The following is a 26,993-nucleotide window of genomic DNA, read 5'->3' on the forward strand; positions in this document are numbered from 1 at the left end:
AATACCGCCTATGGAACCACGAGAGTTGATAATGGAACAGACTGGTGGCAATAACGGTGGTAATGGGGAAGATGGCAACGGAGAAGTGCTGGCCCGATTCTTCGAAAAAGTACCCGACAAAGACGACTGCCCCCCCCTGCCCTGTTTGTGATCATGAGATCAGGGGAGAGTGTAGGGAAACGCGTGACTTACCTTATTAGCACGTGTTATTACCTAACTAGCACGGTATATTTAATTATATTTAGTACTGTATGTGGATAAATATATATATATATATATATATATAGAGAGAGAGAGAGAGAGAGAGAGAGAGAAGTGTATTATATGTGTGTGCGTTATATGTGTGTGTTATATTTTCATGTTTAGTATATGTGTGTTTTATGTATATATACATGTATGTGTTATATATATACATATATATATGTGTGTGTGTGTGTGTGTGTGTGTGTGTGTGTGTGTGTGCGTGTTATATGTGTGACATAAATGTAAAGTTATAACTGGAATAATACTAAAATATGCTTAGGATTCACCAATTGCCATTTCAAAGATAGATTGTGTAACTACATGACTTCCTTCAATGAAAACAGAACTACAAGGCATGAAAACAACAATAATGAAGATAATACTAATAATGGTATCAATAAGAAAAACTAAACTGACATAGGTGATTGGTAAGGGAACTTCGGAAAAATATAACTGAATATAAATTAAAATGGACTATAGTTTGGAGGGCAGGTAAATATAAACCATGTAAAACAAAACAATGGAACCTTTATTGAGGCATATCACATATTAACATCTGAGGAAGATTTTCTAAATAAGCAATACGTAATTCAAGGATGCTTGCATGGGAATAGATACTTCTTGCCCCGTCTTAAACATGATAATTTAAGTTAATTAGTGTTAATGAGGAGATTAATCGCAGTCGAATCATAGCTTCAATTCAAAACAACTAAATGAAATATAAGTAACGTATGGTATGGATGCAACGGCCCTGCTGTTTAAATTGTAGAGCTATGGTAATCTCGAGAAAACAAGTAAAGACAGTAGTCTCCCGTTGCGTTCTATCTTGATTCGGGGGTGCATCTCCCACCGTGAATTAAATGCGCCCCCAGATACCAACTTGGAAATTTCTATAACGCGGCGCGGTACATATAGCGCATAGGCTTCACAAATGGTCACCCATCTAGTAGTGGCCAGACTCATCGCTGCTTAACTTCTGTGACATGGTGAGAACCGGTGTGTTAACGTGATTATGCTGTATAATTATGGCAACCTAGTATTTCAACTCTAAACTTAGTGTAAGAAAGAAGTAGCGACAGCTAAGAAAGAATATACCGAAACCATCAGAAAACGTATTGAAGCGCAGAAATTAGGAACAGCAGTGTTGTAAATAATGGGCAATCAACAATTCCCCCACAATCTAAGAATCATAAAGTTGTTTCCATAGCAACCAACAAACCACTCCCTCCCTGATTTTCCTTTGCGAACAGAAATCACACTAGATGATTTGAAAATCACCCCTTCTTAAGTACATGGCATCATAAAAAACCTAGATACATCAAAAGCATGTGGACCTGATCTCATCCCGGCTGTACTATTTAAAAAATGCTTCGCTGAGACTGCTTCAGTTCTCTCCAAGCTCTTCAACAAATGCCTTAACGAATCACGCTTTTCTGACTGCTGGAAAACTGTTTGCTTCTGTGGTACAAGTTTACAAGAATTCTGGCGAAGGAACTGACCATTAAATTATCGCCCCATTAGCCTTCTCCCTCTTTTCGCCAAAATATTTGAGTCCATAATCAATCAAGCTCTAGTCCACCACATTACAGTTGCTAAACTTCTGTTCGACTATCAACATGAATTTAGGCAAGCCCGTTCTACTGCAGATATTCTAACTATAATCTCTGAACGTATATACCATGCAGTGGATAAGGCAGGGGAGGGGAAGCCTTAGATATATCTAAGGCTTTTGACAGGGTATTGCACGATAGTCTTCTCATGAAAATCAGATGGTATTACTGGACGAATACTTAACATAATTAAATCCTTCTTAAATAAGAAAAGAATCCAGGTTGTCCTCGATAGTCGTATGTCTAAACACTATGATATAAATGCGGGTGTATCTCATGGATCGATCCTTAGACCTTTATTATTCCTGATATTCATAAATGATCTTCCTAGTAAAATAGTCTCTGAGATGGTATTTTGCTGACAACATCACGCTCTATAGCAGGCACGAGGAGAAAACGAATGAACACATACCCAAGGCAATGGCGGAAACCCTAGAGGAAGACCTCCACGCTGTAGTGGAATGGGGCAAAAATGGATGGTAACGTACAGTCCTGCCAAAACTAAGCTCGTTTCCTTTAATAATTAGAAAAAGAAACACTAACTACTAATAGTCATGGCTAAAGATACATTACCTGAAAGTACGTCATTCAAACTCCTCGGCTTAAAGCTTACAGGGTACTTAAGTTGGAACAGATACATCGAAAGCATTGCCGCGGCTGCTGCGAGGAAGGTAGAGTCTCTTTACTGTGCTAGAAGGTTACTTACGTCTGAAAATATCCTGTACCTCTATAAGGCCACCATTCGACCATGTATGGAGTATTGTTGTCACATTTGGGCTGATGCATATGCTACTAGTCTCTTACTCCTGGACAAGGTTAAAAAAAGAGTCTCCAAAAACTGTCATCTAAGCTCCAACCTCGGTCCCATCGACGAAATGTTGCATCCTTCTGCCTTTTTTTTAAGTATTTTAATGGCGGATGCTCTGACGAACTATAAGTTCTTGTACTCCCTCGACGTAAATACCCCCGACAAACCCGACAAATAGCAAAGTCGCACTTCTACAAGTAGAGATCCCTAGATGAAATAAAGCCTTCTACTCTAATAGTTTCTTCCCCAGAACTGCTAGACTTTGGAATTCCCTTCTAGGTTCTTGCTTTCTCAGCTGTACTGAATGTAGAAGTTCAAGCGTAATGTGAACAGGCATCTTGATACTCAACTCCATACATAGTATCCCTGAAACTTATGTTCCTGATAGTAGCCCCTCATATCAAAGCGGTAAAACTTTTTAAAAATATTTGAACTCTGCGGTCTCTAACAAATTACTCAGCCAATTTTTGTCTAAAAATTTTTAATTTTACATAAAGTGTATTCAGAAATATGGCAAGCTTTTTCATCTGTTTTTAGCCGAAACTTTGGTTGCCAAGGTGTCAAAGTTCAAAAGATTTGACCTTTGCAGTCTCTAGCAAACTATTCAGCCAATTTGGGGCCTAAACATTTGAAATAAAGGGTATTCAAACATGTAGAAAGCTTTTTAAACAGTTTTTGGGCGACAATTTGGCTGCTAAGAGGTCAAAGTTTAAAGAGTTGACTATTGCAGACTTTACCAAACTCCTCCGCCAATTTTGGGTCTAAACACTTGAAATTTTAGATGTAGGTTACCTGGACATGAGGCAAACTTTTTGATATATATATATATATATATATATATATATATATATATATATATATATATATATATATATATGCACATAAAGTTATGAACAGTACATAGGGCCCGAGCAAAGCCGGTCTGAACTACTAGTTATTACAAGAAACAAGACTATAGTGAAGCATCACTTTTTTCTAGAGATTATAATTTAATCAAAGTTCGTAATAATTATTTCATTATCTTTTCTCAATAATCTGATAATTTGGCATGTAAGTAATAAGATTTGAGAGGTGGTGGTGGGCTGCATCGACCAAATATGGCTGACGGCAACTAACTTATCTAAAACAATTGTTTATTGGGGTTTTTGGAATATTCCATTTTCATTCCATTGTAATTAAGCATTATAACGGTCGGGGAGATTTGGCATATTCCATTTTCACTGTAAAAGATGTTCAGGATGATAACGGTCGAAGATGATAAGAATTTTAATATATAGATGAAATCTGTATAAATTTGAATATCATATTTAAGCATATTTGACGACCTGGCGGTCTGCTAGCATTTAATAAGGACAAAAATGCATCAGTATTATAAACAAGCATATGCGTCCATCTTTCTGAATACGTGTAATTAGCGTTATATAAAAGTCTTAATAGGGTTTTCTTAAATAACGTAAAAGTGGCTATTTTTAATATGCGTTCATTTAGTCTACGCATTTCTCAATGAAAATATTATTGTAGGTTTCTGCGGTAGTAATCAGTCGGGTGGTGGGTAAGCAAAGATTCGTGGGTGTACTTAAAATATTATTCCAAATCAACGCGTTACAGATCGAACGAGGGACGCATTTTTTATAGCGATATGAAGATTTATCAGAAAACAAGAAGTCTCAAATAGCTCGCACTTTTTTTTACATGGGGGTCACCACTTATCAAGGCCCGAAGTGTTAAAAACATTATCTTATAAGCTGCATTCTTTCAATTTAAAATTTCATAACAAACTTGACTGTTCACATTCTTTCCTTGAAATATTTATCTATATTCTAAACAAATGTTTGTTTTACATTTTTAAATTCTCACACGTAATCTATTTCTAAACTAAATTACGAGGTTCGAATTTGTCTATTGCTATTTCACTTTCATTTTAAACTAAATTCTCCATTTTTATACTTACATGAAAAGGGGACAGCCCTTATGTAACAGAAGGCCACTCAGGGATAAGGGTTATTGCGTGTACAGTAATCAATGAGATAGTATTGTAGTAATCGTTAGTATTAGGGGTTTTGATAGTGTGTATTACTTAAGAGGGCGATTTGTCAAGAGTTTGTTTATGTTGGACTTGAAGACCTCCAAGTTGTAGTCGGGTGGGAAACTGTCAGCCAAGCTCCAACCCCTGTCTCATCATCGCAATGTTGCATCCCTATACCTGTTTTACAACTTATTAATGAAATGCTCAAATGAACTCTTAGAGCTGTACCCGACTAACCCGACAAGCGGCAAAATCCCACCCATTCACTGTTGAGATTCTCAGATGTCGGAAAGCCTTTGACTGCTTGAATTTCGAATTCCCTCTTTTTTCTGTGACTGTACTAACATGCAAAATTTTAAATGTAATGTGAACAGACATTTCGCTGCTCAACTTTCCACGATCCATTCTTAGACACGATCTCAAATATTCAGCCTTTTACATTCGAATTAGCAATACACCTTGTTTTGGGTGAAAAAAATTAAAAAGAAAAAGGTTTAAGTATTGAAAGAATCCGTTTTTGCCCGACAAGATTTCAAATTGACTAATTAAATTTCTTAGCGACTCAATAATTTCAGATATATTCGTTTATTTGACGGCCGACGCCATCTTGTTTTGACTATTTGGACGTCATTCAAATTTGTATCAAATAAAGCCGATATTCCTCAGGAGATCGTCTGAAATTTGCACAAAGTTTTTAATTTAACTCCAACTAATTTGGAGCTTGGCCATTCCTAGTGTCCAGTTGAAGCACTCGAGTTGAAGAACGATCAGTTGAAATGAAATCATCAGGAGTTGAAAAGACAATCAAATTGAATCGAAACGGAATATCGGTGTATTGATAGACATGAATTAGTGCTCTTATGTACGCGTTTTGGGATTATTAATCGGAATTGGAATAGAGAATCGAACAGATCGGATTTTGGGTTGGTATCGGAATCGTTACCGCCTAATTTCCTACGCTATAAACGATTCCTTTAATTATTTATTTATTTTTGTTTTTTTGCTTGTTTTTTTGTAATTTTGTGTTTGTTTGTTTTTTTTTGCGTTTGTTTATACCCTAAGGTTTGGTACTAATGATAAAATGATAAATAATTATTAAATTCATGTTTGGTACTAATGATAAAATGATAAATAATTATTAAATTCAAAACTAAAATCTATAGATCAACCCCTACAAGTGTATTTTCAAAAATAACAAAACTATATAGCTAAATATTTAGATATTTTATAAGAATCGGAACTAGTAACCGTACAGAATCGGAAAAAAATACTGGAATCGTCCCATTACTAATATGAATATCCATTAAAGACAGAAAGGAAGACAATTAAACTCATGAATACATTTTTAATTGTTTTTCTTTTTATATTTGGGCTTTTCATTGGATTTAAATTTCACAGAATGCCACACATTCTCGATTGATTCGACTGATTTTGCCATTTTAAGATATTTAAATTATTTTCAGTGATTCAAATTACAGTAGAACTCCGGATACGGTATTGAAAATTAGTAACAAAATGCAGTACAGTATATAATACACATGCATATAATCAAATAACTTTATAAATAACACCGAAAGGCAGGGCAAATACCGTAATCAGGGGTCGGAAAAACATCATATTCCACATTGTAATCTGTAAAAAAAAGTATCTCGGGTCTCCACTGTATTAAGTCTCATACGGAAAACATTGTACAGAGCCATTGAGAATTTAATTTTACAAAGCTAAGAAAATTAATCAACGAATTCTAATCTGGAATTCCTAAAACCTTCACTAAAATTTACTAAATTTTACCTAAAAAATACTTTTAGAAAATATTTGTAGGTGAAGAAATCAAATCTAAACATATCTTTGTACGCCTAAAAGATTTCCAAGATATCGAATGCAAAAATATGGACACCACACATTATAGAATTATACAAATTATAAATATATATATATATATATATATATATATATATATATATATATATATATATATATATATATATATTAAAAAGGTCTGAAAATTTTCATGTAGTTTCGTCCCATAGATCCAAAGAAATAAGCATTTCAATATTCAATTTGGTTACCAGTATATATATATTCAAATATATATATATATATATATATATATATATATATATATATACATATATATATATATATATATATATATAGAGAGAGAGAGAGAGAGAGAGAGAGAGAGATACCACCTTTGTTTGATAATTTTATAAGTTCTAGATCTCAGCGACTCCATCAGAATTTTACAAATGGAGGCTCGTTGTAAAGCTAATGACTTAAATTATGAAGTGGGATATGAGACATTTGTCCCTAAGGTCACATATTAAGGAGATTATCCACCATCTAGAGCCTGTTTTTGGAACGTTTTTACAGCCATAAAATGTTTCAATCATAGTCACTTTTTCTAGTTTTGTATATGAATTACAAAATATCTGATATTTTCCCCAAAACCTTTGGCCTTGATAGAGAGGAGACTAAAACTTGCTGCCACGGTTTCAAATGATCTGAAATAACAGCAAGAGGAGACCTAATTCCAAATATCTCTTCATATCTTATATCGCCACTCTTTGGTTTTCATACATAAAGTAAATTTCATAGTGTATAAGGATTATTTGATACTGGAAACATTCATAATCGTACCCTATTTTCAAAAGAGGGGAAATATAATACATGAGAAATATTTGGAATAAAGTTTCTCCTTTCTGTTATTTCAGATCAGTTAAAACCAAAGCAGCAAGTTTTAGTCTCCCCTTCCTCAAGGCCAGAGGTTTGGGGAATATATATATATATATATATATATATATATATATATATATATATATATACTAGCAGGCCACTCGATATTGCCCGGTCGTAAAATACGCATAAATATTATATTTTAATTCATACAGAAACTGCGACATGTGCATGAGAGTATTTTGTTTTTCCAAGACAGTAGTTACGTTGGTTGTGTCTGTTACACAACGACCACGCTATCTTGTCGCCTTACCATGCCGAATCTAGTGCTATCTAACATTTACAGAAAAAAACATAACTGCTCACCTCCGAAGTTAGCGAAATTTTAGTCAGAAACACACAAATAATAAAAACCAACGTTAAAAAATTTAAAATTTTGGAAGCGACATATATAACAACAAACATTTTAAAATGCGAATTGTAATCCCCATCTTCTTTCTGACACGACTCTTACTTCAAAACTAGACACTCCCTCCCCACTAGGCACAAACAGCTTCGCACGCATTTACCGTTTTCCGACTACTAATGTTACTAGCATTCACTCTGTCAGTAAAACCAAATCTTACACATTCCTAGCGATGTCTTGACAAAAGACGAAAAGCAACAAGATCGCGAAATGCTTCGAAGAGAAAGAACTAACTATGGGATGTTTATTAATATCTTTGATCTATGCACAGAAAAATTGAAAAATCAAAAAGGCATAACTTAACAAAAGCTCCATGTTGTCTTTAACAATGTTTGTTTAAACACACACACACACACACACACACACACACACATATATATATATATATATGTGTGTGTGTGTGTGTGTGTGTGTGTGTGTATATATATATATATATATATATATATATATATATATATATATATATATATATATGTGTGTGTGTGTGTGTGTGTGTATATATATATATATATATATATATATATATATATATATATATATATATATATATGAGAGAGAGAAAGAGAGAGAAATATATTATAAAAATATATCTATGACAAGTAAGTTACACCGAGTCGTCCAATGTTTCATGAAACTCTGCGGCTAAATTCCTGGGAGAAAAATATTCGTACAATTTATGTTTCTATATTTTCAACTCATGAATAAATAAATAATGTCCATGTAAATAATTGTACACAATGTATGATAACTAAATATGAAAAGAAAACAAAAGTAATAAAATAGAGTACTTATACAGAATAAGGACCGTACTATCATCGAAATTTTCAGACAGTTTATGTAAAACGCCGGAAGTTGCCGAACAAAAGTTTCGTTATATATCGAAACAGGTTTTTTTTTTCGCACAAACTTTGGCCATTTTTTTTTCAATGAAAAATATATTATTTTCGTGATTATGAGGATAATTTAATCAAAATTAATTGAAAAATTAAAATAATATTTTTTGCAGTTACGAAAGTAATACAATATATTTTACGAAATTTTAAGAAAATTCAAATTCAAACGAAGAAGAAATACTCATCGTAAGGTAAGTATCATAAATAAATGTTTTTATATAAAACAACTGAAAATAAGCATTTGATATGATTTTTTTAATGACTTTTTTTTCCAAATCAAAATAAATATTTATTTTTTTATATATATAATAAACCAATAATAGCAAATAAATGATTTCTTAAATGACGTTTGCTGTTGCTATCTTATTGGCTCAGCGTTTCGTCACCTTTCGGTGATTTACGTAAAATACGATAAAATTCTGAATAGCACGGTCTTTATTCTGCATAAGTACCCAAAATAGAAATAAATCCCAATTAATTGATTTTGATTTGTAACAAAAAATATTTGTACAATTGCAAAAAGGATGCATATTTAAGACTTTGTAGAATAGGCACTATTTACATCTTATAGCAATCGATGTACGTGCTACAGCGAACCAGCTGTCTTTGAATTACTATATATTAATGTGTGTATGGGGGTGCGTGCGTTGAGGCGAACTTTAATATATTTTATAATATAAATATTTACATAAACCAAAATTTGATTGTTTGTCGATGTAAGATACGCCCTCTTATGCGTACGTTATCCAATATAGCTTAATATATAACTCCTCTACTACCAAAGATGCTTACATCCAGTCCTTCAGTTCACGTATCTCTTGTTCACACTCACCACCTGGCCAGACACATTTTCCGATCAAGAAACTGCTTTCATCATTGTTATTAAACCAAGCTTCGGACATTTTCCTGTGATTGCTGACCAAACAGACGAAGTCATAAAGCAACCCTTACAGGAAGCCTCAATCGCAGCCTCTTGATCTCTTATCACATACGGCAACTTTGCCTACGGCTAACTCACTGACAGTCGTGGACACTGAGAAGTTTTCGCCAGACATATCGTAACGTAGTACACTTTTACACGCGTACACCCAACCCATAGAAACAGAGTACGTCGTAGACATAAAACAAGTAATAACTCGACTCCATTTTTTTGTGACAACGACATTTATTTCCTCATTCACCCGTCACACGTGACTTCTCGTTGCGGCCCTGACGTCACTCACGTCTCTAACGTGATCTCTCTCTCTCCTTTTAATAGTCCTACACTGCTCGGTGTTTGCATACGCACGTCTGTCCTCTGTTACAACACAACCTCCACACATTTACCGCGAATGCAACATTCCAAATTCCAGTCATCGAATATCTCATAACCGTTTACTACGTATGCCTGCTGATTTCCATTGATACACAATTAATTTCCTTCAATTATTGTGTTAATTGCCAGCGGCCTACAGGTAAGATGCTTGACTACGAAATCAAGTGTTACTTTGTGATTGGATTCGAAACTCCCAACGAGAAGTAAGTACTACTGATGATTGCGGAAGCTTGAAAACACTATTGTCTATAGATATAATTTGTTAATAGTCATTTGAACAATAGTATAGCCTGGAAGAACAAAGTTGAGCCCTATTCCAGGAATTAAGAAATAAGAGTTCTACTTTGGAACGAATGTAACATTATGTCTTCCGATTGTCGAATGAGTTGGCATTTGTTGGTGCTTAATTTCTTTCAATTCTTGTGTTAATTGCCGGTGTCCTAGAGGTAACATGTAACATGTTAGCCTACAAAATCAACGGTAACTTTCTGACTGGGTTCAAATCTCCCGATCAGTAGAGATTCCAAACGATGAAGCATTAAACACTAGTGTCTATAGATATAAAAATTATTATTATTATTATTTATTTGCAAAATATTATATATATATATATATATATATATATATATATATATATATATATATACTAGAGAATTGCTCACATCTGAGATGCTTTGGTTAAACAAGTAAGATTTACAATAAGTTGTTTCCAAATTAATTCTGTTATCATTCTCCTTCATATTTCTAGTTTCTTACATTGCGATATGACTCCATGTATGCGACACAGGAAACTACATTTTCTTATTTGGTTAGACATGAATTTTAAAAAGTTCCTTTATAATGTTGAATCTAAATAATAAAACATATAACTAAACTAAATTGCAATCCCAGTGTATATATATATATATATATATATATATATATATATATATATTATACATAATTCAAGAGACCACAAGAGAGATATGCTAAAACATATTTAACTGGTTAAATAAGGAGAGGAAAATTATATTCTGTCATGAACCGGAAGGATCACTAAAGAAAACAACGGACATTGTCAGAAAGATAAAATATAGTGGAAAAAAAAAACAGAATCAGCAAAGAGCAACAGTCGTAGCACGTACCGACAAAATGGCAAACTATGAAGTTAACAAAGCGGTATTTACCTTTCTCCCACCACGAGGGAATGTGACAAGGTCAGAAAGTGGGAAAATGAGCCAATTTACACCATTAACGATTAGTACACTACCACCTTACATTGATTAATCATTATCCTCGAATGGCCTTCAAACCTTGATAAGATGTAACACCCAATTTCTTTTTCACAATATTCGTTGTAAAATCCTTGTGAGTATCACTTTTGTGAATTCATTTGTGGCAAAGTATTTATAAGATATGTGTGGTTATTTTAAATGCAGCTTTCTCGTCGTTAATTCTCGAATCCTTGTTCATCAAGTTGTTGCGACTATCTTTTGTGAATTCGAGTTGTTGTGGCTCCAGTAAGGTAACACAGAAAAAAAAACGAACACGGATAGTGTTAAAAAGGTCAAATATATTGAAACAAAAAGAGCAACAGTCGTAGCACGTACCGACAAGATGGCGTACTATGAAGTACACAGAGCACACCGAGAGTCGTACCTTTCGGTCTGTTCCTACAGTTTATCTGTAGTGTATGGGTGAGTCACTACAACAGGTTCTCAACCTCTTTACTAACTCAGTATTTGAGAGATAAAGAAGACTTTAATGGACTATTCGAGTACCTATGTATCTCATATAGAGATCAATTGTTAGATCCAGAAAAAGGCCTGTTGATTTCTTAGAACTTCGACTGAGGTACAATGAAATAACACATATGTTCACATACATATATATGATTCATATATACGCATGTATAACTGTTAGCATATACGTATATATATATATATATAAGTTATAAAAATATATATGGCAATTAAGATTATATATATATAGTAAGTTATAAAAATATATATGGCAATTAAGATACACAGAATATTCCGCATCAGTCTGACGAATTCTCACGAGAATGAAACGCGGAATATTCTGTGTAGCTTAATTGCCATATATATTTTTATAACTTACTACCTAGCTTGAGCACTGTTGAAGTAAATACTGAAATTTTACGCATAAAATCATATTTTCGTATATTAAGTTATGTGATTAAATGAAGTAGTCATATATATATATATATATATATATATATATATATATATATATATATATATATGATTACTTTATTTAATCACATAAATTAATATACGAAAGTATAAATTTATGCGTAAACTTTAAGTATTTACTTCAAAAGTGCTCAATACCTAGGTAGAGCTAGGTAGTAAGTTATAAAATATATATGGCAATTAAGCTACACAGAATATTCCACGTTTCAGCCACGCTAGGATTCATCAGGCATAAGCCTGATGAATCCTAGAGTCGATGAAACGCATAATATTCTGTGTAGCTTAATTGCAATATATATTTTATAACTCACTATATATATATATATATATATATATATATATATATATATATATATATATATATACAAACACACACATACATGTGTGTGTTTGTATATATATATATATACAAACACACACATACATGTATGTGTGTGTTTTGTCTGTTTATACAAAGGTTTTAATTTTTTAAGATGCTTCTAAGAGCTCTTTGCCAATTCTCATGGCATTATTGCGACCATGCACCTAAAAAGTTCAAAGTAAACTGTTCTTTTTAACAGTACCAGCACAGAGTTTTGGTTGAATAGAGATATTTTACTTCCGAGAAAAATGTGTTTCCATACATCCTGATGATATTCTATTATCTGAAATTAAGAACATTTCACGTTTAAAACAACATTAATCGCTATTTTAAATCAAATAGTTGACTTTTAACGTGGTTTCAAAACAGTTTGCCTTTTGATCCGAAAGATTATTCCAAATATTTCCTTTATGTTATATCTCCCCTATTTTGATACGATTATGAATATCTCCAGTATCAAATAATCTTTATACACTGTGAAATTTACTTTATGTATGAAACATAAAGAGATGGGATATAACATATGAGAAATATTTGGAATCATGTCTCCCCTTGCTGTTATTTCAGATCATTTGAAACTATAGCAGAAAGATTTAGTCTCCCCTCAATGCCAGAGATTTTGGAAAAATATCAGATATTTTGTAATTTATATACAAAACTAGCAAAACAAATGGCTATGATTTAAATATTTCCACCCACAAAAAATCCTTTAAAATTACCGCTATTATAAGCTTTCGAGGATGCTGAAAACGAAAAGAACACTTCAAATCCCAGGAAACAAGTAATTTCAATGAAATGAATGAATTATAGTTTTAAAAATCGGTGACCACTTTTCTATATTAATTTAACGTAAAATAAACACCCACTTTATAGCCACTGAGGCCATAAAGTTATTGCTCATTTTACGTAAAATTATTATAGAAAAGTGATCCCTCACTTGGTTAAACAATAATGCGCGACCTTAAGGGCAAATGTCACATAGTCGACTACCTAATTCAAGTCATTACTTTTCAAACGAACCTTCTTTTTTTTTTTAACTCTGATCCATAGTCGCTGAGATTTAGAACTTAAAATATTGGCAAAAAAGTGGTATAGCTACACACACACACACACACACACACACACACACACACACACACACATATATATATATATATATATATATATATATATATATATATATATATATATATATATATATATATATTAAATTAGTTCTTATTTTAGTCCATCTATTTCTTGGCATGTTGTTAAAAGTTGTCTTTTAATGGTTCAAATAATTATTATTTATATTATTTTAAATGAAACGCTGATAAATTTATAATTGCCAATTTATTATCGTTCGAAACGTTATTTTTAAACTTAAATTTATAATTAATTTAGAAAGGGGAGGTAACTGCCATTTTTTGAAAAATGACATTTAAATAAAAAAAAGCCTTTATCAGTCAAAGGGAAATAATCACTAATTATTTATTGAATTATTATTATTTCTTGAATTATTTATTTATGACTCAAACATATTAAGTATAATAAATAATACTATTAATCTCTGTGGTAGTAATTCAATAATAGTAATAATATATATATATATATATATATATATATATATACAGAGAGAGGAAGAGAAAGAAAGAGAGAGGGGGAGAGAGAGGGGGAGGGATTAATAATTGTGAAATTATCAAGTTTAAATGGGGGAAACGTAACAAAATCTAATTTTTTTCATGTACAATCGTTTCGGAAACGATATCCTTTTAGTTATTTAATATTTACAAATAAAAATAAAAGCATTGAGAAAAAAAAACAACGATATCTTTCAGACTTTTTAAAAAATATCTTTAACAATGGATAATTTGGACATAAGTAGACCTCCTTAAGGTTTTTTTAAAGCAACTTGGAAACACTATCTCACAAAGATTCAACAAATTTCTGTGTTTCCCCCTCCCCCACCTTTAATGCTGATGTTTGTAAACTTGATAATTTCACCTTTTCTATATATAGCTCTAGATTAACAACACCTATTGAGCTTTTTATAACTGTAATACTCCTTGCTGTTATAGACATTGTCTATAACACTATATATATATATATATATATATATATATATATATATATATATATATATATATATATATATATATATATATATATCTGTGTAAATATATTTTATTTTCTTATAATATATACCAATCCTTATTTAAGATGCTCAATGTAATTATAGAACAATATAGTGAATAAATGATAAAAAATTATATTCCAAAGTTCATGATGTTGACCATCTTATAATTTATTCCTTTAGTTTAGTTGACATTTATAATTCTTGACAGTATCTGTTTCGTAGCGCAAAATCAATCACTTAATTTTCAGATTAATTAGTGAATCTATTTTTGCCCATAACTCATCAGAGGAAATAGCAACAATCAATCCGTCAAAAGGAAATAAAGTGCGTTTTGACATGATTAAAAATCGAAAATTGGAAGAGGAGCTGTAAATACCTTATAACATGTTTCGATTACGCAAGAATTGTAAATGTTAACTGAATTAAAGGAATAAATTATAAGTTGGTCAACACCGTGAACTTTTGAATATAGTCTTTTTCTCATTTATTCACCATATATATATATATATATATATATATATATATATATATATATATATATATATATATATATATATATATATATATATATAGAGAGAGAGAGAGAGAGAGAGAGAGAGAGAGCGACATAATTCATACTAAATGTAACTTTTACTTAATCGTGAAAGACAGACCAAAATGATAAGCGTGACAGACTAACGAACAAACAGAAAATATCATAGAGTTTATTGGACGTATCCTAAAATGAATAAACAGTTTCTCTTCGTCCTTTACAAAATATCTGATGTGGTTTAATATGACTTGTTTAATAAAAAAAATACTTAATTCTATTTGACTCTGTCTTATTTCAACAATACAAATGCGTTGATAAAAGATTTACAAAACCAACTGATGTTTCCTTTTTACTTTTAATTTCTTGAGCACGCTATATCTTTTATACGTCATTCTCATTGTTCTTCTGGCCATCTGTTGGTTAGGTAAGACTTTCTAACGACGGCATGCACGATATCCGTGTTTGCTAAGTGATTTAATACTGTCCTTACTTACGGCTAAACTTTGTAATTACAAAGAGCAAAAATAATTCTTTTTCTCTTAAGATGTATTTATATTTATAGACACGTCCATGCATCTCTGTCTGTCGTTTGGTCGGTTTTGTCTATAATGTTATTATTATAATTACTATTATAAATGAGATAAATTAATTGTGCTACATAGTTCAATACAATTAATAAAATTAGGCCACATATAAGGGAAGTAACTGTCATTTTCTTGACCAAACATACGAAATTGGCCCCTTTAAAGCCAAATTTCGTGATTTGGGCCTTTTAAAGCAGTTTGACTTTTAAAAATTGTATTTGACCTTTATCAAAGCATATATATATATATATATATATATATATATATATATATATATATATATATATATATATATATATATATATATTTAAAAGAGTGTAGCCATCAACAATTGTGGGTTTTTTTTAAAGGTTTTCATCATATTTTTATTTTAAAATATTTTTATAACGCGTTTCGAGCTTAGGGTGTGCTCTCTTCAGATATTTTCGTAAAAAGTTTTTCTTTAAAATGGTAGTTTGTGGATATGCCTCCGCTGATATTAAATATGTTTTTCATAGTGGTGCGATGCGTGTGTTCAGTGTTTAGACGTTCTGTCTCCAACTTTAAGTGTTTCACTGTGACCGGTCAAAGTTAGTTTCAAAGAGTGTTTTTTAGTCCATATGGTGAAGGTTTTTATGGCTTCTTTAGGGTTCTTTTTTAAAGACTTTCTTTCCCCATGTATAGCATACACTCACACACAATCCCATACGCATACATATATATTCATGTACATGTACACATGCACACGCACACAGGCACACACACATACACACACGTACATACATAGAAATATATGTAGGAGCATACATATATACACATATACATACCCACCTACACACTCACACACGCACTCGCATACATCCACCGCTAACAATTATTTTTATTTTTTTATTTTTTATTTTATATATATATATATACACTTTTTTTTTTTTTTTTTTTTTTCCTACCAAAACACGCATGTATATATGCGCTTAATCATTCAGACATATGTACACGCACCCACACACACACACAAGTAAGATGGAGAATAATAGGTAGAAGATATATATACACACACATACACACACATACACACATATATGTACACACATATATATATATGTGCACATACACTCACAAACATCCACATACTATGTAGGCACATGCGTTAAATTTAAATATATATATATATATATATATATATATATATATATATAGAGAGAGAGAGAGAGAGAGAGAGAGAGAGAGAGAGAGGGAGGGAGAGAGAAAGAGAGAGAAAGAGAGAGAGAGATGGATGGAGAGACAGAAAGAGAGAAATATGGTGATAATTTGAAGGTCTTTTGGAGAGAACTTGAGTGCCTATTAGGCACCATCTTTGAGTGTTTAAGGTCTCCTTGTACACAGGTTTGTCAGGACAACCTGGCATGAAAATACAAGTTTACAAGTAAACCTTTATAAGAAAATACAAGTTTACAAGTAAACCTTGACTAAATATTCAAAATAATATAATATTCACAGCCTAAATAAAATCCTCTCGGTTTGACTACTTCAAGCTAGCATATACCAAGAATGGTGCGCCTTCCTCAAGTAGTTTTGCCATTAGTAACAGTACTAAACTGTATATTCTACCAGACAAGATTAATTATTGTCCTGGAATTTGCTAAGGCCAAAACGATACTAAAATCAAGTACAATAATGAAAGAATGTTATTTTCAAATAGGAAATAAAATATTACTCCAACCGGTATCCAAATGGGATTGAATCCTGCACCATTTTGGAAAAAATCTGTAGACTCGAGTATATATATATATATATATATATATATATGTGTGTGTGTGTCTGTGTGTGTGTGTGTGTGTGTGTGTGTGTGTGTGTGTGTGTGTGTGTGTGTGTCATCATCATCATCATCACAAATAAAAATGATATATCTAAAACATAATTTTCATGGATATAGATGATTTTATATGCATAAACGATAACGATGAATTCAAAAAAATAAACATCTTATATTTCCAAAGGAGTTAGAATTGAATTGTGGACATAGAGGACAACAGGCTACGTTTCTGGATTTAGATATAAAAATTGAGGATGGGATTTTTCTTTATAAAATATTTGACAAAAGAAACTCGTTCCCCTTTCAAATAGTTTGTATGCCGCCTAAAGATAGTACCTGCCCTGTTTTTATATTTTGTGGAACCATTATGTCAGAGTTTTTGAGAATAGTTCGCGTTACTTTAAAATTAATAGATTTTATACCCCCAGTTTCTAGCTTAGTAATAAGGATGATAAAACAAGGTGGGATAAAACTAAAATATTTTAACAGTTAAAAAAAAGCATTTTTTCGTTTTCTTGATGCTTTTGAATCGTTTAAAATTATTATATATATTAGTAAAGACAATCCAAAATTATATTAGTAATGTATAAAATGTATTATATAAAATAAAAATAATAAATTATAAAAAAAATGTATATATTTATAAATATTTTAAACCTTTATATATTTTTAATTTTAAATAAATAAGAATGTAAATATATAAAGTACTAATCATAGTAGGGGGCGATAAGTAGTAAAATGCATTAATCCTAAACTTTTAAATACAACACTGATAAATGAAAAAATATATCCATTTTGAATTTGGAAACGGACGGATCTTACAGGTAAGGAATTCCTTTTTATAACATGAATAGGATAGCCAAATTAATTTATAATAGGAAACTAGATCTAATATCTGTAACATTTTTTCTTCTTAATATTAAGGGAGGTGGTGTTTGATCAACACTGCTGGGGAGCCATGATTTAATATACTGTTTTGTTTTTAAATCCACGAAAGAGTGTTTCATGGTAAACAACTGATGATCCCTTAAATTAACACTGGAACTATTGTGAATTCTAGAGATCAAGTTGATGCATTGATTGCAGGTTATTAAATGACTAAATAGTTTTCTTACGAATGATAAAAAAACATTAAAATTAAATAAGTTTTTTTCATATAGTTATAAAGGTTTAAAAACTTCCAAGACTGTATATATATATATATATATATATATATATATATATATATATATATATATATATATATATATATATATATATATATAATTACCAGATCGCCCGGCGTTGCCTGGTCGTAAAATACGCTTAAATATAATACGCTTAATATAATATTTTTGTTTATTCATTATTATTATTATTATTAATTTCGGGAGAAATTGTTACATTTTTTCAAAAAGAAACAAAACAAAATAGCGAGAAAAATTTCATGTTGAAGATTGAAATTTTCTCAGATCACGCTTTTGTTTCTGTAGTCAGTTACGTTTAAAATCGCATTTTAGAGCTAAATAAATTAATATTTATTATTCCTATTCTTTTTCTCCCTCTATCTCTCTCTCTCTCTCTCTCTCTATCTATCTATTTATCTCTTTCTCTCTCTCTCTCTCTCTCTCTCTCTCTCTCTCTCTCTCTCTCTCTCTCTCTCTCTCTCGTTTTCTTTCTATCTATCTATCTATCTATCTCTCTCGTTTTCTTTCTCTAGCTTTCTCTCTCTCTCTCTCTCTCATTCTCTATCTCTCTCTCTCTCGTTTTCTTTCTCTCTCTCTCTCTCTCTCTCTCTCTCTCTCTATCTATCTATCTATCTCTTTCTCTCTCTCTCTCTCTCTCTCTCTCTCATTCTCTCTCTCTCTCTCTCTCTCTCTCTCTCTCGTTTTCTTTCTCTAGTTTTCTCTCCCTGTTTCTTTGACATTTTTATTTCTTTCTTATTCATTTCTTACTTTTTCGTATCACACGAAACTTCTTTGTTTTTTTTCTGCTGTTTTTGCTTTGTTTCTGCTTTAGCGAACATGGAAACTGATCTATCGAAACACCTGTTAGCGAACGGGAACCAACCACAGCGACAATCCGGAATTAAACTGATTGTTTGTCCACCTGTCCATATTATTGCGTTTTCTATGGAAGCAACAATAAGCATAAAAGAAAATAAGGTTGAATTAACGAGTCTTTTATCAACTTAATAATACAAACATTGGCGGCAGACGTATCCCCTCTGTGTATACGACCATCTTCACCCAGAACACGTTGTCTGTCACATTTTGTTTTGTTTCATCGTTATATAAATTAAGCACACACTTTTAAAATTATATTTTTCTAGTTCAGTTTTTATATGTGTGTGTGTGTGTGTGTGTGTGTGTGTGTGTGTGTGTGTGTGTGTGTGTGTGTGTGTGTGTGTGTGTACGGCATAAACACGTTGACACACCGGTTCTCGTCTGATCACCGAAGTTAAGCAATGTTGTGCCTGGCTAGTACCAGATGGGTGACCATTTGGAATTCCAGGCGCTGTATGTGCTTTCCACTAATCTTGCCATTGTCGCCCTAAACATCCACTTGCAACTGGTATTCAATAATGTTGACTCAAGAGAGGTGTGGTTCGAGATTGCGCAACTCTTGCCACAAAAATTTCACGTGCAGGCATCCTTACCGTGGGTATCCATAGTCTGTCAAGACTGAAGAAAGCCATGTATGTATATATGTCTATTATTATATAAAAGTCACTGTGTGTGGGTTCATTCCTTATAGGTTTCGAAACGGCTGACACTATCTTTTTAAAATTTCACACAGGTAATTTATATGTCTGGCAGTGTTCTTAGATATGTTTTGTACAGAAATTCGTTCAATAAGTATCGAAAATCTAAAAAAATCCGATCTTAAAAATAGTCTTTCTCTCTTTTAAATATAAAAAAAAATTACAAGGGAAATTTTAGGTGCACTGACAAGGGAGATAACAAAATCTCAACAAATAATTTCTTCTTAGAAAAAAAAACAGATCTGTAAACATCTGGAAACATTGTTCAGTGGTAGAGCATTCGATTATAGATCGAATGATCCCGGATGTAACTCACCATTTTATTTTAATTTTTTCTTTTTAAGGAATTCAATTTACAATAAAAGAAAATACTATTTAAAATCGCCGCAAATCATTTCTTTGTTTGCATATTTTAAAACTAAACATTAATCAGAAGTAAGTTTCCATGGCATTCATCGTCAAGCTCAAATATCAGCTGACGTGATATTGTAAACAAACACAGGCGGAATTTGAGGAACTACATAATCATTAATATTTATTTTTATTCATTTTGTGTGTGTGTGTTTTTTTGTTTTTTTTTTTATTTTGCGAATTAGTCCACAAGGCAAATTACTCCTCGTAATGCATAATAATCAATTGAGGATTAATTCTATAATACATACATACGCAATCTGCATAAATTAAAATATCATGTTTAAGCGTATTGTACGACCGGGCAACGCCGGGCGTCCAGCTAGTTATATAATAAATGAACCTGAAAAATATTTTTTCAATAATAAAAAATATTTTTTCAATAATAAAACAAACCTATCAGGATAGTAAAGGACTCTAGCCGGTTAAAAGGGGCAATTTATAAATTAAATTAACAAAATAATGAATAAAGTTGCATAGAACTTTATTATATAGTCAGTAAGGATGAAAGTGAGAGGAAATGGAAAAATTTAGGGCATGGCATTTCGAAGCTAAATACTTCTCATCGGAAGAAGGAGAAAATTTAGCATTATACAAAGGTAAGAGTAAAAATATAAAATTGGCTTAAAGACATTTATATTAGAAATGAACAAGAATAGGGGATGATATAGTGATAATCAAAGAAGAGCACGAAAAGAAAATATGGCAAGTAGAAAAGGGGGAAGAATATAATGATGGACTAGAGAAAAATATATAGATTAGAATAGAAAAATATATGTAAGGAAAATAATAAAGAAAAAAAGAATCTAAGTAAAGGCAACAAAGAAAAAGTCCGAAGATTTATAGGTAGTCCAAATCAAGTCCTTGGAAAAATAATCCGCGCAAAATGGCAGTAATCTGTAATATAAATCTCACCTGTCTATTTAAATATATGTACCTCTCTTTTTTTTTTTTTTTTTCATTTTTCTTAAACTTTTTCTTCTAGGGGATGGGACATCCAACCAGATGTCTGACATTTACCCCTATTTTAGTGAGTCCAACCAAGAGATCTTTTCAGGATTCTAGCCGTCCCTTTCAGTGCAATCGTTTGTATTTCACTTGCACTTGGTTCACCGGGTATGCTTGCTATGTACCTTTTAAAGTTCTTTTTCATAAGCCCAGTTATGTTCGTATGTCTCGCAAAATCTTTCGACAGAGGCGACGGATTTTATCATTTTGAAGCTCGACCCTCTATCGAAAAACTGGCTAAAGACATTAATTCCTTCACTCCTAACTGAGCACTTTTCTACAGGGAGGGGTAGCAAAAAATCGTTCCGTATGACAATTTAGCCATACACGCATGCGAAAATAATGTTATTTCTTGAATTATTTTAAATATTAAAAAAAAACACCTGATTTCGCTCACGCGGTTATAACTCAGTCGGTATAGTAGCACCATCGTTATCTTAAGATTGCACGTTCGAGCCAAGATGTCAGATATATATATATATATATATATATATATATATATATATATATATATATTTAGTTTTAGTATTAAAACAGGATTATTAATGCCAGTTTTTTTTTTCCATCACGTTCGCTATTTTTTTTTTGTTTTTGTTTTCCTGATTTTTAAGAAGTTTTAACATCGTTCACTAATTTTTTATTTTGCATCACGGTTTTTTTTTTTTGCTGTTTTGTTTTTCCATTAACTTCTCTGTTTATTTTGCATCACGTTCGTTGTTTTTTTTTATATATATAATATTTAAACAGGGTTATTAGGTTCGCTTATCCTTTATTTTTCCTTTTGTTTTGATTTACCCCCACCCCCTCACACACACACACACACCTCACCACATCCGGGTAACTCCGAGTACCTCCGCTACTCCAATATAAAACGTCATGAGATTGAAATCCGGTACAAAATTCGACGGTAAAATAATCCTCAAAGGTGCTTGATCCGAAAACGTTCTGTAAATGAAATTCACTTTATGGTTCCTGGTTTTAAAAAATCCTCACGAGACTTATTCTCCCTTGAGGCCCTATTTCTGAATATTCCAGGAAATCAGAAATAATCCGCATGTCGAGAGGGTCATCGATGGGAGCATGTGTTAGACAACATTTCGACCTCCCCCGCCGCCAAAATTTTAATAATATATAAGTTATCACGATTTTAACTTAGAAATTCTGCCTATAATCTTCGGAGGGCTTACGTCAATTATCGTTGCATTCAAATAGATCTCGCATAACAATCTCAATCGGAGATAACTTGGTCGTTTACGGCCTAAGATGTGCTACCATAGATGGTAGTGTATGTCTATTTAGCAGTTTTGCATATCAAAAAGCTTTTCCTTATAAAGATTTATTGATTTTATATAATTTATATAAAAATGTATTGATTTCGTTAAATTTATAACGATTCATTAATCTTGCTGATCCCCCCCCCCCGCCCCGACAAAAAGAGGGGGGACTTGTAAATTTATCCTTGTACGTTTGTTCGTTCGTCTGTCCGCACTTTTCTCAATAACTACGCCTTGGAATTTTTTTGAAATTTTGCACAAACATTAAACATGATATGAGTAAAATATAACAGAACAGATTTTCCAGGAAAACTCCGGTTGTCTCCCCCCCCCCCGCTGGGGTGCCTTTCGGGTTAAAATGGCTAAAATTGACACTTCTGTGCTTTAAGAAAAGAAAATTGATGACTTGGATTTTTATAAAACTTTCTGAAAGTTGTAACTAACTGATTTCTATATAATTTTGTTTGTCTATACTTCACGATAACTCTTGGGCTCTTTTAGGGCTAATAAAAACGCTCTATTTTTTTTATTATTATTTATTTATTTATTTATTTATTATTTTATTTTATTTTTATTTTTATTTTTTTTTTTTACTATTTTTACATATTTGTCCAAAATTTTCTGTGTACGTTTATTTAGCAGTTTTGCATGGTGCTAAACTCAAATCTAAGTATGTTAAGGCCTTGGGGTCTTTGGGGGGGGGCAATGACGGACTTATTTATCTCTTTGGGATCATGGCGTAGAACTCAAATTTACATATGTTAAGGCCTAAAACTGCACCGTCTGTTCATTTTCACCAGGATTTGACGTCCACTGGGGACTTAGGGGGCTAAAATGGGGGAAGCAAATGCTGAACAGTCATTTTTATGCCTCGTTCACGGTGCACTCGCGAAGGACCATGCATACTTCACTTGTTTTAAAATTGAAATCGCTCCAGATAGTGCATGAGGCCACTTGATGTAAGGGTCTAAAAATGCTACTTCAAATCAAAAACCAAAAATATTAGACTGCTAGATTCCAACAAGAAATAGAAATTTTCACCCATTTGTCAGAAATATCTTTCGTAAAATGTTAAAACTAAAGAACAAAAGAAGTGAGAGTTACGAAGCTATCGAAAGTGCATTCAAAGATCCACGTTCTTATTTCCTTTAATGTATAATTCGTAAATACTTATAGAATATATGAATTTATACAGATTTAATTTTAAAGATTCTAAGAATATGTAAAAATTTATTGATTTCGTGAAAGTTATAGGATTTATTGATTTAGTTTGATTTCTGAATTTTATCAAATCAATAAATCTTTATAAATTTAAAATAATAAATAAATCTTTATAATTAATGAAATCAATATTTTTTATAAATTCAAACAAGTCAATAATTCTTTAAATCAAGAATTTTTTTTATAAATCCAAGGAAATCAGTAATTTTTTTATAAATTCAATAAAATCAATACATGTTTATTAATTATAAACAAATTTAAAGCCTTTGATTTTGACCTTGAAAAATGGTGTGCACCATCCCTAAGTCGGAGATCATCATCATGCCAGGTTTGATCATAATCGGTCAAGTGGTGTCGGCTATATGAGAGTATATATACATAGGCTATGACCTTTACCTTTAACCTTAAACTTGAAAATGGTGCGCACAATTCATTAGGTGAGGAATCATAATTATGTGCCAGGTTCTGTCATGATCGGTCCAGTAGTGTGGGCTGTAGGAGAGTTGTACACCACACACATGCATGCGCGCGAACGCTACTACTTTATATATATATATATATATATATATATATATATATATATATATATATATATATTTAAAAGAGTGTAGCCATCAACAATTGTGGGGTTTTTTAAAGGGTTTTCATCATATTTTTATTTTAAAATATTTTTATAACGCGTTTCGAGCTTAGAGTGTGCTCTCTTCAGATATTTTCGTAAAAAGTTTTTCTTTAAAATGGGAGTTTGTAGATATGCCTCCGCTGATATTAAATATGTTTTTCAGAGTGATGCGATGCGTGTGTTCAGTGTTCAGACATTCTGTCTCCAACTTTAAGTGTTCACAGTGTTGGTCAAAGTTAGTTTCAAAGAGTGTTTTTTAGTCCATATGGTGAAGGTTTTATGGCTTTTTTTAGGGTTCTTTTTAAAGACTTTCTTTCCCCATGTATAGCATACACTCACACACAATCACATACGCATACATATACATTCATGTGTGAGTGTGTAGGTGGGTATGTATATGTGTATATATGTATGCTCCTACATATATTTCTATGTATGTACGTGTGTGTATGTGTGTGTGCCTACGTACGTGTGCGTGTGCATGTGTACATGTACATGAATGTATATGTATGCGTATGTGATTGTGTGTGAGTGTATGCTATACATGGGGAAAGAAAGTCTTTAAAAAGAACCCTAAACAAGCCATAAAACCTTCACCATATGGACTAAAAAACACTCTTTGAAACTAACTTTGACCGACACTGTGAACACTTAAAGTTGGAGACAGAATGTCTGAACACTGAACACACGCATCGCATCACTCTGAAAAACATATTTAATATCAGCGGAGGCATATCTACAAACTCCCATTTTAAAGAAAAACTTTTTACGAAAATATCTGAAGAGAGCACACCCTAAGCTCGAAACGCGTTATAAAAATATTTTAAAATAAAAATATGATGAAAACCTTTTAAAAAACCCACAATTGTTGATGGCTACACTCTTTTAAATATACATTTTTTCTCTCGTTGGAACTACGCAATCATCACTTTAAATATATATATATATATATATATATATATATATATATATATATATATATATATATATATATATATACTAACTTTCTTCACGTTTTATATACCTTTCAGTTCTCTGCAAGTTTCGTGTATTGGCTATTATTATTATTATTATTATTATTATTATTATTATTATTATTATTATTATTATTATTATTTATTCATTAAGAGTTTTCACATAGGCCATCATCAAAGAAACAACCTGTGGTATTCCCTGGAATTTGAGTGACAAAAAGTCTCCTCAAATTTCCAGAACTCGCCACCTCTTTCGATAACTTTTGCAAATTAATTTGCATTATCGCAACAGCAATTTACCATTGATTTCACACTCGCAACGCTCACTTGCCTTCACTGGAATTTGGGGAGCAATAAGCCTCCAAGGCACCTGCCCCTTTCGCATTCATCCAATGGAGAACTGGTTGGTTATAGTCTCTCATCAGTCTTTCCATTCTTCTTAATCCTTCACGACAGTCGATACTGATGTATTGGGGGGGGGGTAAATTGCAATTGTACAATTTCAGTTTTCTTGATTTTATGTGGTGTTTCTTTTTGTATCATTTCTGTAGCGATTTCTTCCTGTTTGTAAGTAATGCGTATTAGTCTGTGCATTCAAAGGTTTTCCTTAATACTTCAACCATTATATGTTGTATTTTCTCAGCCATTTCTCTGATTTCAATCTTCTCCATTCGTTTCTTTTTTTTTCGGAATTGTTTCTAGTGCCACTAATATTATTAGTGTTATAAGCGCTACCAAAGGGTTAGGGCTCCTGTACTGTAACTCGAAAACAGCCCGACAAACTGTCAATCATGTACTCTCAACCTCTCCAACAAGACTGGCCCAGACCAGCCGAGTTTGCACAGTTTGTGAGAAAAAGAAACTGGGGATAGGGGAACGGTGTTCAATATCCTAGTTAGGAAACAAGGCCAAGCACAGAGTGGCTCTAGTGAGTCCCTGGTATTGTAAATCTGCGCCTGGCTAATAGAGCAGTGTGAGAGCAGGCAATAAACAGAGCCTATCTCTTTTTAGGTTAGTATTTCATTCGATTACCTAGCTCTTGTTTGCGGCATTCACTTATGATATGGTTTATTGATTCGTTTCTTTGTTCACATAGTCTGCATTCACTTTTCTCGTGTTTTGT

At 32.1% G+C, this 26,993-nt stretch overlaps 1 protein-coding gene and 1 pseudogene across 1 annotated transcript in view; one reads left to right on the forward strand and one right to left on the reverse strand.

The window, feature by feature from the left end:
* The window catches only part of LOC145276556 (uncharacterized), a 402,732-nt gene that overhangs the window by 251,142 nt on the left and 124,597 nt on the right, over positions 1–26,993 (reverse strand). The gene's annotated exons all lie outside the window — the stretch shown is intronic.
* LOC145277353 (5S ribosomal RNA) lies at positions 20,007–20,122 on the forward strand (annotated as a pseudogene).

Source organism: Euprymna scolopes, chromosome 5 (assembly GCF_053919585.1).
Source record: "Euprymna scolopes isolate OS-2025 chromosome 5, ASM5391958v1, whole genome shotgun sequence".
In the NCBI taxonomy this organism is placed as follows: Eukaryota; Metazoa; Mollusca; class Cephalopoda; order Sepiida; family Sepiolidae; genus Euprymna; species Euprymna scolopes.